The following is an 18,755-nucleotide window of genomic DNA, read 5'->3' on the forward strand; positions in this document are numbered from 1 at the left end:
TATTGTGCTGGAACCAAGTAAGGCGTATTTTGCAGGGCATAAAGAAATCGAGGAAGCGCCATCATCTTATAAAGGGCAGCGCTAACGAGCAGAGTGAGGGGTAGAGTTTTCCAATGCTGCACCTCAGTGAGTAATAGGCGCAGTGGAGGAGCAAGATTACAGTCATGAAATACAGTAGGGTTGACAGTAACATATGTACCCAAGTATAGGAAACCCTTGGTACCTATTCTGGCCTCACAACGGACCGGTAGAACTGGGCACCCCACTTAATACGTAAACCAGGAATTTATCCCAGTTAATAGTATAACCTCAGTATTTCTGGAATAGTGCAAAGTGTGCAAAACACGGGGATGGAAAAACTGGGCCTGGCTAAATAGAGCAAAATGTCATCAGCATAGAGGGCGATTTTATATATCCAATCTGTCGTCCAATTGAGGCCTCTAATAAAGGGGTCCCCCCTGATCCAGATCACTAAGGGCTCCAAGGCCAGGGCAAAGAGCAAGGGAGAAAGGGGGCACCCCTGCCTTGTTCCCTTCTGCAATACAAATGGTGCTGATCGTCCCCCATTCACTGTAATATGGGCCAGCAGATCCGAGTAAAGGAGCCACACCCAAAAGAGAAACTTAGGACCAAATCCATACCATTCGAGTGCAGTGAATAAAAAGTGCCATTCGATCATGTTGAATGCCATCTTAGCGTGTGATGACATAATCAATGCCTCCTCTTGAATTGTGGATGCCCTACCCAGGACTCCATAAAGACGTCAAAGGTTCGGAGCGGTATTTCTAGTTGGCATAAATTCAGATTGATCTGGCTGGATCAATTTATGTAGGGAAGTTGTAAGCCGCCGGGCCAGGATTTTTGCTGTAATTTTCACATCCAGGTCTAGCAGAGAGATCGGCCTGTACAAATTGCACCACTCTGGAGGTTTTCCCTTCTTTTGTATAACAACTATATTGACTAGCCTCTGCATTTCTGGTTGTACCCCCTCTCCCCCAGTTGCACTCTCCGTATAAGATAAGGGGCAATTGTGGAAGTTCAATTGGGAGGCCACTATGATCAATGTCCTTTACGGATTGTAAGGCACCAATCGCCTGGGACACCTCCTCACATGACAGGTCAGAGTCCAGGTCTTTTACATCCTGTGGCTCTAGAATACATAGTCCTCAGAGTGGCTAATAGTTCTGCCGAATAGGTGTGGGTGGAGGGCAGAGTGGAGGTGTATACCCGCCCAACGGGGTCTGCCAATGCTCCCGCACTCCCCATCCTATCTTGTCGTTTCGTACTGTCTTGGCAGAAATCTCTACCACCCACCTGTTGGGCATGTCACGCTTGTCTAACCAGGCTAATATCTTGCTAGCCTTGGCACCAATATCGTAGACCCGATGTTAAGTGGCCCGGTATTGGATCCTGGCTGCATCTTCAGCTATATTCCTACAGTCAGATTGCTTCATGCACAATGTGTGTTTGCCAGCTGGAGCGGCTGATGTCGTGAGGCTCCTCTCAAGGAGAGCAATCTCTCCCTCTATCTCCTAAAGGCGCCTCCGTTGTTCTTTTTTATGACCAGCCACTACTGCTACCCCACCAGCCCTCACCACTAATGCCATGGACCCCGGAGATGAAGGTGTATTACTTAGCCACTGGGTTGCACACCCTTCAGACGTCAATCAAGCCCAGGGCCCCCAGGAAGTCTCTCAGCAGCTTCCCGGATGACTCCCTCTGTCTAGGCAGCAGCCGGTCCAGGTCCCCATCAAGGGCTGCATTACAGTCTCCACCCAATAGTAAGCCACCCACAGGTAAATTTAGTATGTGTGAACCTAGATCGGTCAAGGACGTGGAGTGGAGCCTGGAAGGCACGTATAGGGAAGTCACATTAAGGGTTCTACCCTCCCACAAGCCAGAGACTGACAAATCTTCCCAGAGGGTCGTGTGCAACCCTCTGGATTTGAAAGAGGAAAGCGCTGCGCATGAGGATACCAACTCCTCTAGACCCTCTGGTATACCCCGAATGGGCCACAAGCTTATAGCCCCATTTATTAAGTGCATTGTATGAGGAGCATTGAATATGGGTCTCCTGTAATAGTACCACATCTGGGGCCTGCCATTTTAGATATTGCAACACAATCCCCCATTTGATTCGGTCCCCCAGGCTATTCACATTCCTAGAGAGTAATTTAAACCGGCTCCTAAATGGAGCATTATAATGTTTGTCCCCCATTTAATCTCAGTATGAGGGGCCATCATTCATAAGGGCCCTAAAAACACCAGGAAACGGATCCACATTGCCACCCTCCCCAGTGACCACTTGTTAGACCTTTCAGACCTGTTCCGAGTAGAGCCATAACGTGAAATCATGTCAATTCTAAGTGCACAAAACAAAACACAGCAATCAGTGCTACCACTAACAAACAAACTCAAATTATAACTAATCCCTTTAAAACACCCCAGGTCCCCCCCTCCCTGTCTCCCTGCAACGTGGACGTATAACTGCCCACCCCCCAATTTTTCAGAGCGCCCTTGTACCCCGAACTAATATACATACTGAAAGGGGAACGCTACACAGCCGGAGCTTCCCGATTCAAGAGCCCATGACCCCCCATATTCTCGGCTATTCAAGCCCAACGTTAAAAATACTATAAACTGAAAACTGTTGCTGCAAAATAACATAAATGACATCCATAAACAGTCCTGTCTCCCCGATCACAAGACCTGATCACTACTTGCATGTCTCTGTTTTAGAAAACCATGAGCCTTTTACATAGTATAGTCACCCATTTTTGGATCGGGCCAGTGTTCGCCTGTCACCCCAAAGTTGCTTGCTTTAATTCCTTAGTCCATGGGGATTCTGCCAAACAGCCGTTTGGCATCACTATCATTAGTGGTCAAACACTGTCTTCACGTTGGACTTTCCTTGACGTCCGTCGTATCTGGGTAAACGGCTAGGGGAGTCATGATTTGGTGCGTTGGAGGTTGTCCAACCTTCCAGCTAGTCCCAGGTCTCCCTGGGAGTCTGAAAGAGCAAGGTTTTCCCCTCCGCCTCCACCTGCAGCTTGGCATGAAAAAGCAGGGCGTACTTTAAGTTCTTATCGCGGATTACCTTTTTAACTTCTAGAAAGGATCTGCGCATCGTTTGTAATTTCAATGTAAAGTCTGGAAGAAAGTAATTGTCGAATTTTCAAACTTGGGCGGCGCTCGCCGTTTGAAGAATGGTGTCTCGATCGTGGAAATTAAAGATCCTCGCTAAGATTGGACGCGGAGGGGCACCTGGCTTCGGAGGGCCCCCTGGCACTCTGTGGGCCCACTCCACTGAGCAGTACTGTGACAGGGTTTGGGTCTGAATCAGATCTTCAACAAAAAGGTCTGCGCCCTGCCCCTCCGCTCTCTCAGTAACCCCCAAAATGCAAACATTGTTCCTTCGTGCACGCCCTTCGTAGTCTTCTAGTATGGCCTCCAAGTCCAAAGTTTGTACTTGCAACCAGAGAACCGTTTTTTCAAGATGTTTTTATATTTTTGGTCACCAGGGAGAGTCCTTTGAACCTTCTCTGTATAGCACTGCAGGAGTCAGGGTTTGCTCACAATGCCCCCTTTTAAACCCCTTTGAACCTGTTTTAGGACTTTGGGACCAACATCTGAGTCCTTAAATGGTGGCTGCAACATTTTTTCCAATGTTGTGGCCAGCTAATTGTTCCTGTAGCCAATCGCTCAGTAACATGGTACCAGCACTGATGCGAGGAGAAAAGGCTCTGCAGTCAATCACAAGCAGCAATTTGTAAACATTTTTGGTACCAAAGGAGTACTGTGGTATCCAACGGTCTAGAAAACCACTTCCATGGTGAATCCCTTCAAGCCCAACAGGAGCACCATATTAGAAGCTCATTCCGTGAAAGCAAATTAATGCATTTACGCCAAATCTTAAAAGCAAAATAACAAAAAACATGGTTTCTAAGTAAAAGACTTTCCATGAAAGAGCAAAAGTGGATGAACTTTTTTTCGTGCACATATTTTGAATGTCACCAAAGTTTTTAGGAAAAATATGACCTTCCAATGGGAAATCTGATCTAACTGCAATTAAACGTGTATTATATCTGGTTGTATGTATACACACACACAAATATATATATATATATATATATATATATATATATATATATATATATATATATATATATATATATATATATATATATATATACAAAGGTTAAAACTAAATTACAGTTAGAAAAACGTTATTTATTCTTTATATGCAAACCCTACTTAAACTACACAAACAGGAGCAATTATAAAGTTATAGTTCCAACAAAAAAATTCAAATTTATGCAATACTAGTTAGAAGTTGCATTTATTATTTATTCACCACCTTCAATTTACTATACGTTGCACACCTCCCTACACATTTTTCTAACATCAATAGCCACATTATTAACTAAAACTCACCACTCTAGCATGCACTGTTTTTGAGAAATTATATAACAAGTCTTATTATGACTGCTATGATTTCACATGCTATAAATTATATTGTATGCAAGGGAATAACCAGTACATAGAGAAAGGGCAAGTTATAGTAAATGTAGTGATGCATGGTATGCCATGTTGTAGAGTTTGTGAAACTGTCATAGATTGGAGTAGTGTATTGGCATAGAGTGGAGTATAGTGTTGTACACTGGAGTGAGGTGGAGCAGACAGTTACAGTGTGCTACTGTGGAGTGGCATATAGTGTTGTAGAGTGTAGTGGCATACAGTGGCATTAAGTGGAGCAGCATACATTGTAGTGGCATACAGTGGAATAGTGTAGAGTGTAATGTCATAGAGTGGAGTGGCATCCAATGGAATAGCATACAGTGAAGTGGTGTAAAGTGGAGTGGCATGAATGGGAGTGGCGTAGAGTGAAGTAGCGACAAATGGAGTTGATATAGAAGACTGTCTTTGACTGGTTTGGCAAACAGCAGAGTGGGGTAGAGGAGAATAGTACACAGTGGAGTGGGGTACGGTGACTTGTATACAGTGCAGAGGCATAAAGTTGGATAGTGTATAGTGGAGTGGAGCAGAGTGGAGTGGCATATAGTACACTGCAATATAGTGGAATAGTGTGCAGTGGAGTTTTGAACAGTTGAATGGCATATACGTGAGTAGCATACACTGGAGTGGTGTACAGTAGAGCAGGGGCCTGGGAAATAGCCTAGAGTGGAGCAATCATGCACATAGTTCTGTGTATGTGCAGAATCCCTGCAACAAGGGGAGCAGTGTAGAGTGAATTTGCATACTGTTGAATAGCGTCAATACATTGAAAATATGTTTTGATGACTTTGGATGCACTATCACTATACACTAGTATTTCACACCATGATGGCATAACAGCTGTAGAACACTTGCTTAGTGCTAGACCCTTGTCATTGTGGAAGCATACACAGATGCTAATAAGCATGATTGAATGGTGCTTGCATAATAACTGCTTCATAATTGACAAATGCATCTACAGGCAAATTAGAGGGTCAGCGATGGGTTCCAGCTTCTCCCCCCAGCTATGCTAATCTGCATATGGGCTGGTGGGTGGAGCAGGTGCGGCAGAGCCAATGTGCTACTGAGCGGTGGGGGTCACGTGATATTGTGGATGCGGTTCATTGATGACCTTTTCATAATTTGGACAGGGTTGGTTAATGCCACAAATTCATTTGTCAGCAAGATTAACAATAATTGTCTTAATTTGCATTTTTACAGCTCAATTAGTACTGAGGGGGTCCTCTTCTTTGATCTAACTGTATGTCTAAAATAGCTGTCTGTAAAGTAAATTTCACAGAAAGCCTATAGTGGGTAATGCCATCCGCCATTCTACCATTTTTCACCACTGAAAATTTAAAGCCCAGTATTCCTTATGCAGAAAACCTAAGACTCTGGCGCAACTATAGGAATGCTATGGAAACACTGCTTGTACATGACGAACCAGCTAGAGTCTTACAAAGAGGGTACTCTAATGAGTATATTAATGATGCTACACAATGGCCAATAACAAGAAACAGAGAGGAATTGTTATTTTCCAGTAAGCCTAAACATCAGGGATCAGAACAGGAGTTCATGATGATTAAGGTGTTCAGTCAACAACATTATGCCATGAGGAAATGCCTCACTAAACACTGGCACCTTATTAAAAGTGATCCCTTAGTTAACAACAAATTGCATACTAGGCCTCTCATGGCTTTTAAAAGGGCTAAAAGCCTGAAGCAAGAACTAGTCAAAGGTAGCCCAGAGACCTTTCAGTGAGCTACCCAGCTACCTGGCCATCAGGCAGTCATGGGTTTTGAAAATGCCATATCGCTTTCAAGGTGGTACAAAAGGGGGTGGTGATGGACGGAGCATCTGAACCAATCAAACACTCACACCCAGTCAACAGATCTGGGTTTAATCCATCACACTTCTTTAGTCCACTCTGCCACCCTAGTTCAGACATGGCCATGTGCAAATCAGTCTGACCCTGTGCCTCATGGGAACAGTCCAGCCCGAACTGCCAAGCCATGCTTTCCCTGGACCGGAAACAAGCTTCCGAGGACCGGTTTGTGGCATTTCAGCTGTCTTCAGCCCGGCTTGCTTGAATCCAGTGGCAAAGTGAGCAAGGGACTCACGTCTGAGCATACCCTGCCAACTTATGGCAAACAAAGTGGTACAAAAGGGAGTGGTGATGGACGGAGCATCTGAACCAATCAAACACTCACAGCCAGTCAACAGATCTGGGTTTAATCCATCACCTTACTTTAGCCCACTCTGCCACCCCAGTTCAGACATGGCCATATGCACATCAGTCTGTCCCTTTGCCTCATGGGAACAGTCCAGCCCGAACTGCCAAGCCATGCCTTCCCTGGACCTTATGTCGCTTTCAAGGCTTGTAGATATGGAGTGAAAAATAGAGGCAACATCACATTTTATCAAATATCCTGATAAGATTTGAATGACGTTTCATTGCAAATGCAAATATGTACATTCTGCTAGAGTAGTGTCTCCTGAATTATGTGACACCTATAGAGCGGCTCTCCCTCAGACCCAAGAGTGCAATGGCACTCGGAAGCTCTCTGTTATGTATTTGAATACCCGCTCAATGGTCAAGCACCAAATAGATATTTTTCTGTTTCTTCAGTTTGAGCAACCGGACTTCCTCCTGCTTACGGAAACCTGGCTATCTCAGGAATCATCACAAGATATTCTTGCTGCACTCCCTTCAGATTACCATATCATCCAAGCCAACCGCCCCCAGGGGAAAGTTGGCGGAGGAGTAGCTATTATTACTCTTCACAACTGCAAATATTCCACTCTAACCTCTCTAGATTTACCTTCAGTCGACAATCTGGTGATTAAAATTGAAAGTGAACCGGTCACTGCCCCGTTAGTGTGCGTCTTGCTCTATAGACCTCCTCAAAGGATGCCCTCGTTCCCTCACTCTCTAGGTGAACTTGTTGTGCATCTTGTCACTAACCATGGAAGGGTCATGCTGATTGGTGACTTCCACTATTTGCCTATGAAACATCAGGTGGCCCCCAATCGGCCGAACTTAGAGAGCTACTCTCAGGACTAAACCTTGTACAACGAGTTACCACTGCTACTCATATCAAGGGACATATCCTTGACCAGATCTGGACAATTAATATAACAATGTCCCCTGTATTAGTGTCACCGTGTACTTGGCCAGACCACCATATGATTAAATTTACTATCCATGACAATTTTTCTATCAAATCACCCTGCCAAGGAGGTGGCACGCAGAAATTGGAATAAAATCGAGAAACCATTATTTCTTGATTCACTTGCTAACTCTATCCCCCCTGTCAACTCTTCCATCAACCTGGCTGATGAACAGTTAACTAGCTGGTTATTGGATGCTAGTGACATATTTGCGCCCCCCAGGACGATTCATGCCTCTCGTCGTCACGATGCCCAGAAATGCTTTTCTACCGAGCTGAAAGATCATAAACTAGCCCTACGGCAACTGGAGAGAAAATGGAGACGCAACTATTTACCAGAAGACAAATGTCCCTACATAAACCCCATGAAAACATATAAAGCATCCATCCTGACTGTCAAGGCAGGATATTTCTCCTTGAAAATTCTATCCGCAACTAATCGCACAAAAGAGGTCTTCTCAATGAGCTGTCCAATCCCAATAGAATTTCAATCAAGCCTGCCCCTTCCCAAACCTTTTGTAATTCCTTGTATTCTTTCTTCATTGATAAAATCATGAAAAATAAAGTCCAGCATTCCTGCCTGCAAAAATCTGGACTCTAGTCTGTGCACCACCGGAAATCATAGCACCTTTATTCAATTTCCTAAAATGTCAGAGCATACCTCTGCAGATCTCTCTAAAGTCAAATCTAGCTCCCACACTGAGAGTTGCCCTCCTAATATTTTGAAAGAAATTTTTGCTTCCCTCCCCAGTCCTGCCCTTAATCTCTTAAATGAATCATTGTCCCAGGGTATTGTCCCTGCCACTTTTAAGGAGGCAATCGTTATCCCCCTCTTGAAGAAGCCTGGTGCGGATCCGCAAACTTTAACAAACTATAAACCAATCTCTCTTCTTCCTTACCTAGCAAAGGTTTTGAAAGCTTATGTCACGAGATGTCTCACTGATTTTCTGGAAGAATCTGAATTCCTTGATTCTCATCAAGCGGGGTTCCGCCTGGCCCATTCTACCGAGGTGGTGATCCTCACAGTGTTGGACACTCTTTGCGGCAAGGTCGATGGTGGCTGCCCGCAGGCCCGTGTCCTGCTTGATGTTTCCGCGGCCTTTGACACGGTCGGACATAATCTTCGGGTCGACCGGGTAAGAGACGCAGGAATCACGGGACCTGCCCTGGGCTGGATCACCTCCTTTTAAGAAAACCGATCGCAGGCAGTCTGCACAGCACCATTTACCGCCCCTAGAATCAGTATTTCTTGCAGAGTCATTTAGGGTCCTCACTTTCTCCCCTGTTATCCAATCTGTACCTTCTCACCCTTGTCCGAGCCCTGAAAGAGTGTCAAGTCTGTACATTTAACTATGCTGACAACTTTCAACTCATTTTTCCTATCAGCAACTCTCCAGAGTTGGTCTACGCCTTTCAGTCCACCATGCTGTTCATTAGTCAGTGGATGAACAGCAACCATCTTAAGCTCAATCCGAACAAGACGGAGCTGGTTCTAACTGTTGGTATTACTAAAAATTCCTGGGGCCCTCACTTTTGGCCCAGAGCATTGGGCCAGTTCCCTTCTCCATCAAACGCGGCCAAGAGCCTTGGGGTAATCATCAGTCAGGACCTCACGATAAAGCCACAGATAGGGTCAGAGATCTCTACCTGCTTTTTCCAACTCAGGAAAATAAAAAAGATCTGCCGATTTCTTATCTACGAAGTCCGGACTCAGGTGATTATTGCCATGGTCATGCCCCATATTGACTATGCCAATTTGCTTTACTTCGGCATTCCCCTCTATCTATCTAACCGCCTACAGCTGGTTCAAAACCAGGCAGCTCGCCTGATCCTTCATCAACCCAGGCACCTTCATGTTACTCCTCTCCTGAAGAAACTTCATTGGCTACCGGTAGTCCAGCGCTGTGCCTTCAAGGTTGGGTGCCTTATTTTTAAGTCACTCAATGGGAGAAGTCCTAAATTTGTGAACAACCTAATCAACAAGCACGTTCCCACACGTAATCTTCATTCAGCACACAAGCTACTTCTGTCCACCCCCTCTTTCAAATTAAAGCGCACTGGTGGTGCCAGGTTTGCCATTTTGGCCCCCATGTTCTGGAACTCTCTTCCCTCTGAAATACGCCTCTGTACCAATCTTCTCAGTTTCAGAAGCCTCCTTAAGACCTGACTTTTCCGTCAGGCCTTCTAATTGTGCATTAGAACTTGGGTATCAATCAAAGTAGCGCCATGAAACCTCCCAGGTGTACGTCCGCTTTATAAATTTATTTTAACATAACAAAACATTTAACATCTGCTGATCCCTGTATTAATTGTATGTGTGCAGCACTAAAACACAGGCACATAAGACAATTCTCAAGCACATTCATGGGACCAAGGATAAGGATCAGACATATCTGGTTGTCCAACAATTTGCAGAAGTGCAAAGCAGTAACTCCCAGGATATTAGGTACTTCATCATTGATGCAGTTCCCAAAACCATGAGAGAAGAGAACGGGGAAAGCAGCTGTGTTAAGTAGAGTCCAGTTACATGCTAAGTAGTAAAATTCCAAGGCCCCAGGAGGTTTGAACATGGAAGAGGAGCTGTATACACATTTATAGTCCCTTCCAACCTTTAAACCACACAGCAGGTAAAAAAATTAAATACTTTAACACTCATAAATGGACTAGTGGATAACTCCTCGTAACTCATGATCACTCTTTCTGAAATGGTTGTCAAACAAGCAGTTATTAGAAAACGTAGGTTGCAGGAGGCTAAAAGCCCTCTAGGATGAATATATTACGAGTTCAGTAGTAAAGCAACACAAATGAATTATGTTAGAGATTATGATTTTCAAAACTGAATGAATTTGTCAAATTAAGATTTATATACTATACATACAATGTAGATTGCAGCATTATTGCTAAAGTTGATGCAATGGGAATTGATTAATTTTAGGCTCACTTGAGTGGAATATTTGTTTTTTGTTTTTTCTGTTTTGGTTTTGGTGTGCTAATTTGAGAAATGGATTAATTCATTCCTAAAGTCAAAATTAGGTAATTAATTAACCCCTTCCATGCGGCACAATGGAGCTGTGCTCATGACGAGCTGAGCTCGACATAACTGCTGCAGCCCTCCTACGCGCGGCGAATTCCCCTCCTGTGCGGGCATTCTAAAGGAGTGGGCGGAGTCATGACAAGTCCAGCTCGTAATGATGAACTGGACTCGTCATGAGTACCGCGGCGCTGCGCGCGGCCCCTCCTCCCCACACCATGGGGGAATTAGCCCCGCGTGGAAGGGGTTAATTATTTCAAAAACTAATTTTGATTGATATTTAATTTTGTTTTATTATTTATGGCAACACATTTCGTTGGTTGTTTATGAAGCATTTTCTTTATGCTTATTTGTACTCTGGAAGCAGATATTTTCAAACTACCAATATGGCTCTCTGTTATGTGATCAAGGCGGTAGGGGCAGCCAAAACGTGTTATGGTGTTCATTGTTAATAAATGAAAGATAGATCTAACCTGAACAGTGCTGCAGCCGCTTGGTAATAGGCAACTTGTTTTGGACATAACTGAGCTCTTCTAGCCCTGTGTACTGACGCTCCCCCTCGTTAAGGCATACATGTGTATGCGGCAGAGGGAGGTAAGTTGCACTGCTCGTGATGATTTTTAGCTTCGGGATTTTGTCATGCACTATAAAATCAGTACGAACAGCACCACATGCAATGCAAGAAAGTGCTGCTTCTTTCTACTGCTTGAGTAGATGTTCTACTCGTGCAACAGCTTCCTCAATGTGAGTGGCAGGTTTCTCAATGCGAGAGGTAGAGACCTACCGTGAGTGCCCGTGTTGAGAAATCTCACTGGGAAGTGGTCTAGCATTTGATTGTCCTTGCTCGTGCTCACCAACTTAACATTAGTGGCCAGAGAGGAAAAACTCTGCTCCGCGCCACTATGTGGAGTTTATGGGAAACTTCATGCTCGACGCGGAGAGCAGAGTGGGGAAACACTATGCACACTCAGAGAGCAGAGTGGAATTTTTCACCCAAGCCTAAAAAACCTTTAAAATTCACTGAAAAAAAAGTTAGAGGGACATTAAAGTTAAGAAATAGAATTGAAAACAAAATTAGAAGTTCACTGAAAAAAAAGGTTGCAGGGACGTTATAGTTAGGCTCAGATTGAGCTAACAATAACTTATGCCCCCATAATGCTCTGCTTACAACCTCACATATTACATCATTCATGACATGGTAAGTAACTCATGACATCAATGATGAAATCTCAAGTGACATCACTGATGACATCATCCAATGTTTGTGAGTGATTTCTAAAAGTTTAACTTATATATTAAGGTACTACAGAAGTTAAATCACTATACTTTATGTACTACTAATGAGTGGTACCATTTTTATCATATATTATGTGAGTGGCTGTGTGTATCCCTGTGTGAGTGGATGTCTAAGTGGCTGTATAGGTGTGTGAGTGGGTGCTTGAGTGGCTCTTTGGGTGAATAAGTGGGTGTGTGAGTACCTGTATAGGTGAATACGTTTATGTGTGAGTAACTGTATGGGTGTGAGAGAGGCTCTATGACTGGCTGCATTGGTGAGCGAATGGGTGTGCGAGTGGCTGTATGGTTGAGTGAGTGGCTGTGTGATTGTATTGGTGAGTGAGTGTGTATATAAGTGGCTGATCGGGTGAGTTAGTAGCAGTGTAAGTGGCTGTATCGGTATGTGAGTAGATATGTGAGCGGGTGTATGGGTGACTAGGTGGCTGTGTGAGTGACTATATGGGTGAGTGACTGTGTGTATAAGGTGAATGAGCAGATGTGTGAGGGACTATAATGGTGAGTGAGCGGGTTCCTGAATGGCTGTTTGAGTAAGTGACTGGTTGTGCAAATGGCTGTATAGTTGAGTTAGTGGCTATTTGAGTTGTTGTTTGGTTAAGTGAGTTTATGTGTGAGTGGCTGTATTCGAGAGTGAGAGTCTGAGTGAATAGCTTTTTGGATGAGTGAGTTCTTGTATGTATGTGTGACTGGGCATGTAACAGGTTGTCAGGGTGTGTGAGTGTTTGTATGGATGGGTGAGTATCTATGTTGAGAGGCTGTATGGATGAGTGAGTGGGTGTGTGATTGACTGTGTAGGGGGAATAAGTGGGTGAGTAAGTACCTGTATGGATGAGTGTGTGGCTGTGTGACTGGCTATAAAGGTGAGTGACATGGTTAATCGTTGGCTATTAGGTTGAGAAACAGTATTGATTACACCCCTTGGAGTACAGGACAATTGTCACCTTTCTAGCTTTGTAGGACCTTTTTAACTCTGTATTTATTCCTTGTATTTTTAAATTGTCGATACTGAGGATGATTTTGAATTGTGTGTCACGGCTTGCTTTACTTTTGTGGTTTTTATATCAAAGACTGAATAAAGTTTATAGAAAATTAAAAGAGTGGTTGCAAGGGTGAGTGAATGGTTGTGTCAGTGGCTGTACAAGTGAGCGGGTGAGTGGGTATGTGAATACCTCTATGGAGGACTGAGTGGGTGTGTGAGTACTGGTATGGGTATTTGAATGGGTATGTGAATGGTTGTGTGAGTGGGAGTATGAGAGGTTGTATCATGGTATGAGTGGTTTTGTGGATGATGTAATCAGTGATATCATCAGTGATGTCATTTAAAAGATGTCATCAGTGATGTTATCATTGATGTCACTGACCAAGTCATGAGTAATATGTGAGGTCATAAGCAGTGCATTGCAGGTGTGTAAGTTAGGAGGAGGCACATTTGCAGAGTTGTGGAGAAAGTAGGTGTGGCCTCAAAACACCTTTCAACAATCCCGCTGTATGGGGACTTACTAGAGGTAACAGGAGGGTTTGTTAGCCCCAAAGGACCCTCAGCAGCCAAGGGGGCTTCAACCTCCAACCAGTAATGCACCAGGAGGCGTGTTTGTAGAGTGGTAGAGAAAGGGGGCATAACTCCAGCGAATTTCCGGCCATATTTTTTATTTTATTTGTGATTTAATTGTTATTTATTACCTTTCTGTAATAGGGGAGGAAGCCATGCAGCCCCCACTTGGCCCCTGGGACCCCATCCCCCAGGGCCAAGCCATTATTTTTTTTTTTAATATGGGTAGGGGACCTGAACTCTGTTGTGGGTGCACTGGCCCCACCCAGGGCACTCACTCTGTTGTGGACCGAGGGGGAACCTCAATGCCCCCATAGTCCCTACTGGCTCCCCAGATCCTGTGGATGCCGGTATTGCTTTAACACAAAGGGAGCTTTAAAACTTGTACCTCCCTCTGTGTAAAAGCACTTTAGCAAGCAAGAGCATTCTTTAGGCTCTTGCTTGCTAGAAGTGGAGTGTTTGCTATGGCTTGGTGGGAGCGGTAAAGCTCCCACCAAGCCATAGCAAACAGCTATGTCCCGGAGTGGGCACCCAGGGACATAGCAGTATTCAGCTCTGGGGGGTGGCATTCCTCAGGGTCAAGTATGGCTTCAGGAGGGGGGTCTGCATGGGTGAGTTAGTTATGTCATTTGAGATGTCATCACTGATGTCTTGAGTGATGCAATATGTGAGGTCATAAGCAGTGCATTGCAGAGGCGTGAGTTATAGTTCGCTCATGTAACTATAACTGCTGAATTTCTAAGGTTTTTAAAAATATATTTACTAACTATAATATCCCTGTAACCTTTAGTTTCTTCAGTGAATTTCTAAGGTTTTTTAAAATTCTATCTCCTAACAATAATGTCCTTGTAACCTTTGTTTTTTCAGTGAAATTCTACAGTTTGTTAAGGTTATTTCCTAACTGTAACCTGTAACCTGTGAGTGAATGTGTGAGTGAGTGTATGAGTGTCTCAGTAGGTATGTGAGTGTCTCACAGGGCATCTGAGTGGGTGTGTGAGTGTTTGAGTTGTTCTGTGAGTGGATGCATGAATACCTGAGTGGGTTCTCCTTATTTTCTGCCTTTTTTCTGCTCACGTATGAACTTAATTTTGCTTCTTTCTGCTCATTACTGACCTTTATTATTCCTCTTTGTGCTAGGTCTGGGTGGAGCTTGTGGAATTTCACTCTGCTGAATTCTGCAATGTTACTGAAAATCTTGACCAAGTTCCAAAATGGGGTGGACTTTTGCTCCTCCATCCCTAATTAAATCAACATTGATTCAGAGAGTAGTTAGGGGCCGAGAACTCCCACGCAGGATTGCTGAGACCTCATGTGAGGCTCTGCCCCTTTCTCAACCACTCTGCAAATGCACCTCCTTGTGCACTACTGGTTGAAGGAAGATCAAGTGCCCTTGGCTGCTGAGAGTAGTTGGGGCCAAGAACCCCTATTGTTCCCACAAGTAAGTCTAACACAGCAGAATTGCTGAGACCTTGTAGGATGCCCTACCCCTTTCTAAACCACTCTGCAAATGTGCCTCCTGGTGCACTGCTGGTTGGGGGATGAAGTCCCTTGGCTGTTGAGGGTCCTTGGGGGCCAATAACTCCTATTGTTGCTACCAGTAAGTCCCCCAGAGCAGAATTGCTGAGACCTCATCAGAGACCCCGCCCTCTTTCTCAATCACTCTGCAAATGCACTTCCTGGTGCCCTAATGGTTGGGGGATGAGCTACCCTTGGCTGAGTCCTTTGGGGCCAAGAACCTCCATGGTTTCTACCAGTAGGTCCCCCACAGCAGGATTGCTAAGACCTCGATGAAGTCCTCATCCCTTTCTCAACCACACCCCCTGGTGCAATATTGGTTGGGGGATGAATTCCCCTTGGCTGCTGAGCGTCCATGGATGCGATGAACAGCTATTGTTGCCACCAGTAAGTCCTCTGCAGAGGGATTGCTGAGACCTAATAGAAGGCCTGCGCCTTTTCTCAACCACTCTGCAAACTCGCCTCCTTGCGCACTACTGGTTGGATGATGAAGTCCCCTTGGCTGCTGAGTGTCTTTGGGGGCCTCTTTCTGCCAGTTTCTGACCTTTATTCTGCCTCTATCAGCTAATTTCTCACCTTTATCTTGCCTCTTGCTGCTTGCTGTTGGCTTCTATTTTGCCTCTTTTGCTCATTTCTGATGTCTATTTTGCCTCTTTCTACTAATTGCTGCCCTTTAGTCTGCCTCTTTCTGCTCATTTCTCAGTTTTATTGTGGTCTTTCTGCTTATTGCTCACCATTATTTTTCCTTTCTGCTCGTTTCTGACCTTCAGTTTCCCGCTTTCTGCTCATTGCTGACCTTTATTCTGCCTCTTTATGTTAGTTTCTGACCTTTATTTTGCCTCTTGCTGTTTTCTGCTCCTTATTCTGCCACTTTCTGCTCATTTGTGACTTTTATTTTGCCTCTTTCTTTTCCCTCAGGACTGCAGTGGAAGCCTCAAGTACCCCCGCAGTCCAAGCCGACTCTGTGCCTCCTGCAGGAGCCAGCAATTCTCTTGCATGCAGGGAGCTGCTGGAAATGTAGCTCACTGCGTGTGGGAGCTATGTTTTCATCTGTTTCCCTCCACATAGGCCCCCTATATTTGTTTAGCATGATTTGCCCTAATGAGGTGGCTCCCCCGCAGCAGGTCCACCCTCATCGATATTTTTAAATGTCCAAGGGAGGTGGCGGGCCTTGGGGCAGCAAGAAGGGGGCGTTCGGGACTCTCCTGCATTTATTTATAGAGATTAGCCCTGGGGAGTTGGTGATCCCAAGGGCACTGGTTGTGCCAAATTGGCATTCCCCACATACATTAAAAAACAGTGCCCCAGGAATTGGCAGTCCCGAGGGCTTTTATAAGTCCTAGGAGGGGTGTCCTGTGTGCCCCTCCTTTTTGTAATTCTTCATGCCCCCAAGCCCTGGCCCACCCTGGGGCTAAACATTACAGCAATGTGGGAGTCTGCGCTTTTTTTTTCCTGGCAGCAGTTGCAGTACCAGCGCGACTTCCCTGAAAAGGAAAAAACATGTTTTTTTGCCCCAGGCATGAACCCTGTGGGACCCCTGCCAAGGGGCATAGGGGGTCAGAGAATTCCTACCCTGCCCCCTTCTCTTTTTTCTAAATTTTCTTCTTGAGACATGGCTGCCAACATTTAGTTTTTGAAGTGTTGGCACCAATCAGATCCCTGCATGAGATAGGGAGGGATAGTAAAGCCTTCACGTCCCTCTATTTGGATTTTCATTAATTTCGCAAATATTACTGAATGGATTTACACCAATTTACAAAAAGGTCACTTTCTGGACCAAAAGTTACCTTTCTGCCAAATTTGATGTAATTCCGTCCAGCAGTACAGACTGTAGTCGTGTCTAAAATCACTAGGGAAGTTTGCATTGGGAAAACAAGTTTTGCCCCCCCCCCCCTTTTTTCTTGCCCACCACTTGATGAATTACCCTGAAACTTTCAAAATATGAGGTGAACCAATGAACCAACTATCATACTAGTTTGAAAATGTATTTAAGATTTGTCAAACGGTGTCAAAGATATTGGCAAACCAAAAAATGCTTTATATAAATATATACCTCAACACCCACTGGGGCGAGATCTTATAAAAATAAAAGAGGCATGTGTCCCACTAATTGCTGTTGTCCGTCCTTCTGTTGCCAGTGAACAAGGTCGATGATGTCCAAAACAAGTTTGGAGCTTGTTTGGAGGTGGAGGCTGGCTCAACTGCTGCTCTCACGAAGGAGGTTTTAACTCCCCGGGTGCGGCCTTTCCTCAGAGGGCAACCCTCTTCTTTTGTACATATATATATATATTGTGTTTCAACAAAGGCTCTGCAACAGGAGATCACTCGACAGCAGTGAGGTGCACATTCCTCTTTTAATTTCATTACGGTGGTGAACAAATAACCGTCATTTTTCTTGTCTGCCCGACGTGTTTCTGAGCTGTTCGCTCCTTCCTCATGGGCAATCTGGCAATGCGGTTTTGTGGCGATGTAGCCGTCCCATCCTTAACTGCCTTTTGTAGATACAGCCTCAGGTGTTTAAGCTTAGTAGCCGCATTGAATACTGGGACATGTAGTCTTGCTCAATCCTTGTTACACCCTCAGTGGGTCCCGCAGTGACATTTTAATTAGCCAAGATCACAGTGGAAAAGTTCAAAACCGCTGTGATATTTAAAGCACTTTAGTGTGCCCCGGTTCGTGAATTCACCTCCATTATTGTCTGATTCTGCTGTGCTGTTTTCCGCCTCGGAAAGTCCCGATTCAGACAGCCCCTTCCTCCAGCGACTCCCTTCTCCTTTCCGAAGGTGGTGCTCTCCCCACGACTAAGCTGTCGTGTAAATTTGTGTTTCAACACAGGCTCACAGGAGATCACTCAACAGTAGTGAGGTGCACATTCCTCTTTTAATTTCATTATGGTGGTGAACAAATAACCGTCATTTTTCTTGTCTGCCCGATGCGTTTTATATATATATATATATATATATATATATTGTCCACAGCTCCCTCACAGGAAACAAATGGGTCGCACTCCACGGGTATTCTTTTTGCAGTTTTTTTATTGTTTTTAAGTTACATTTCCACAGGCAGATGTTCCGATCTACGCGTTTCGGTATTACAAATACCTTGCTCACGATCAACCGTTCTCTGGGCTACCCCTTCAAGATATACCACAATACAATGTATTCCATACATCACTTCCTGTTAGGGGTGTGTCAGAGTCTCTAAGCTTTATGGGACATGTAGTTTTTTTTACCAAAGTGTCAATATTGCTTCATATCGCCCAATTTTTACATTTTATATTTCATTAGATGCAAATAAAGATGTTGTGACATGCTGGTGATATTAGGTTCCCTCTAGTGGGATTAGTAAACAGTATGGTGACAATTTTAACTCCGTTTGTCTCTGAGCAGCTGCATTATCTGTTTCTAATATTTTCCCTCTGGTGGGATGACATTATATATGTAGGAATCATGTAATTAAACCCAACATTATCGGTATCACTGATTTTTAAGTATAATTTGGTTCTCACATAGTGTGAGGCTTTCTTAGTGTCACAGATTCCCCATAATGCTTAATTCCAACTTCATCATTCTAACAACCGCTTGGGTGATTTCACTATTATAGTATCACATTTTCGTCATTACTTATTTCTTTTGCACCTATTAACGTCAGTCAACATGGAATAAATATATGTTGGGCATCACAAAAATTAATTAAGAAAAGA

This window comes from Lissotriton helveticus, chromosome 3_1 (genome assembly GCF_964261635.1).
Source record: "Lissotriton helveticus chromosome 3_1, aLisHel1.1, whole genome shotgun sequence".
Classification (NCBI taxonomy): Eukaryota; Metazoa; Chordata; class Amphibia; order Caudata; family Salamandridae; genus Lissotriton; species Lissotriton helveticus.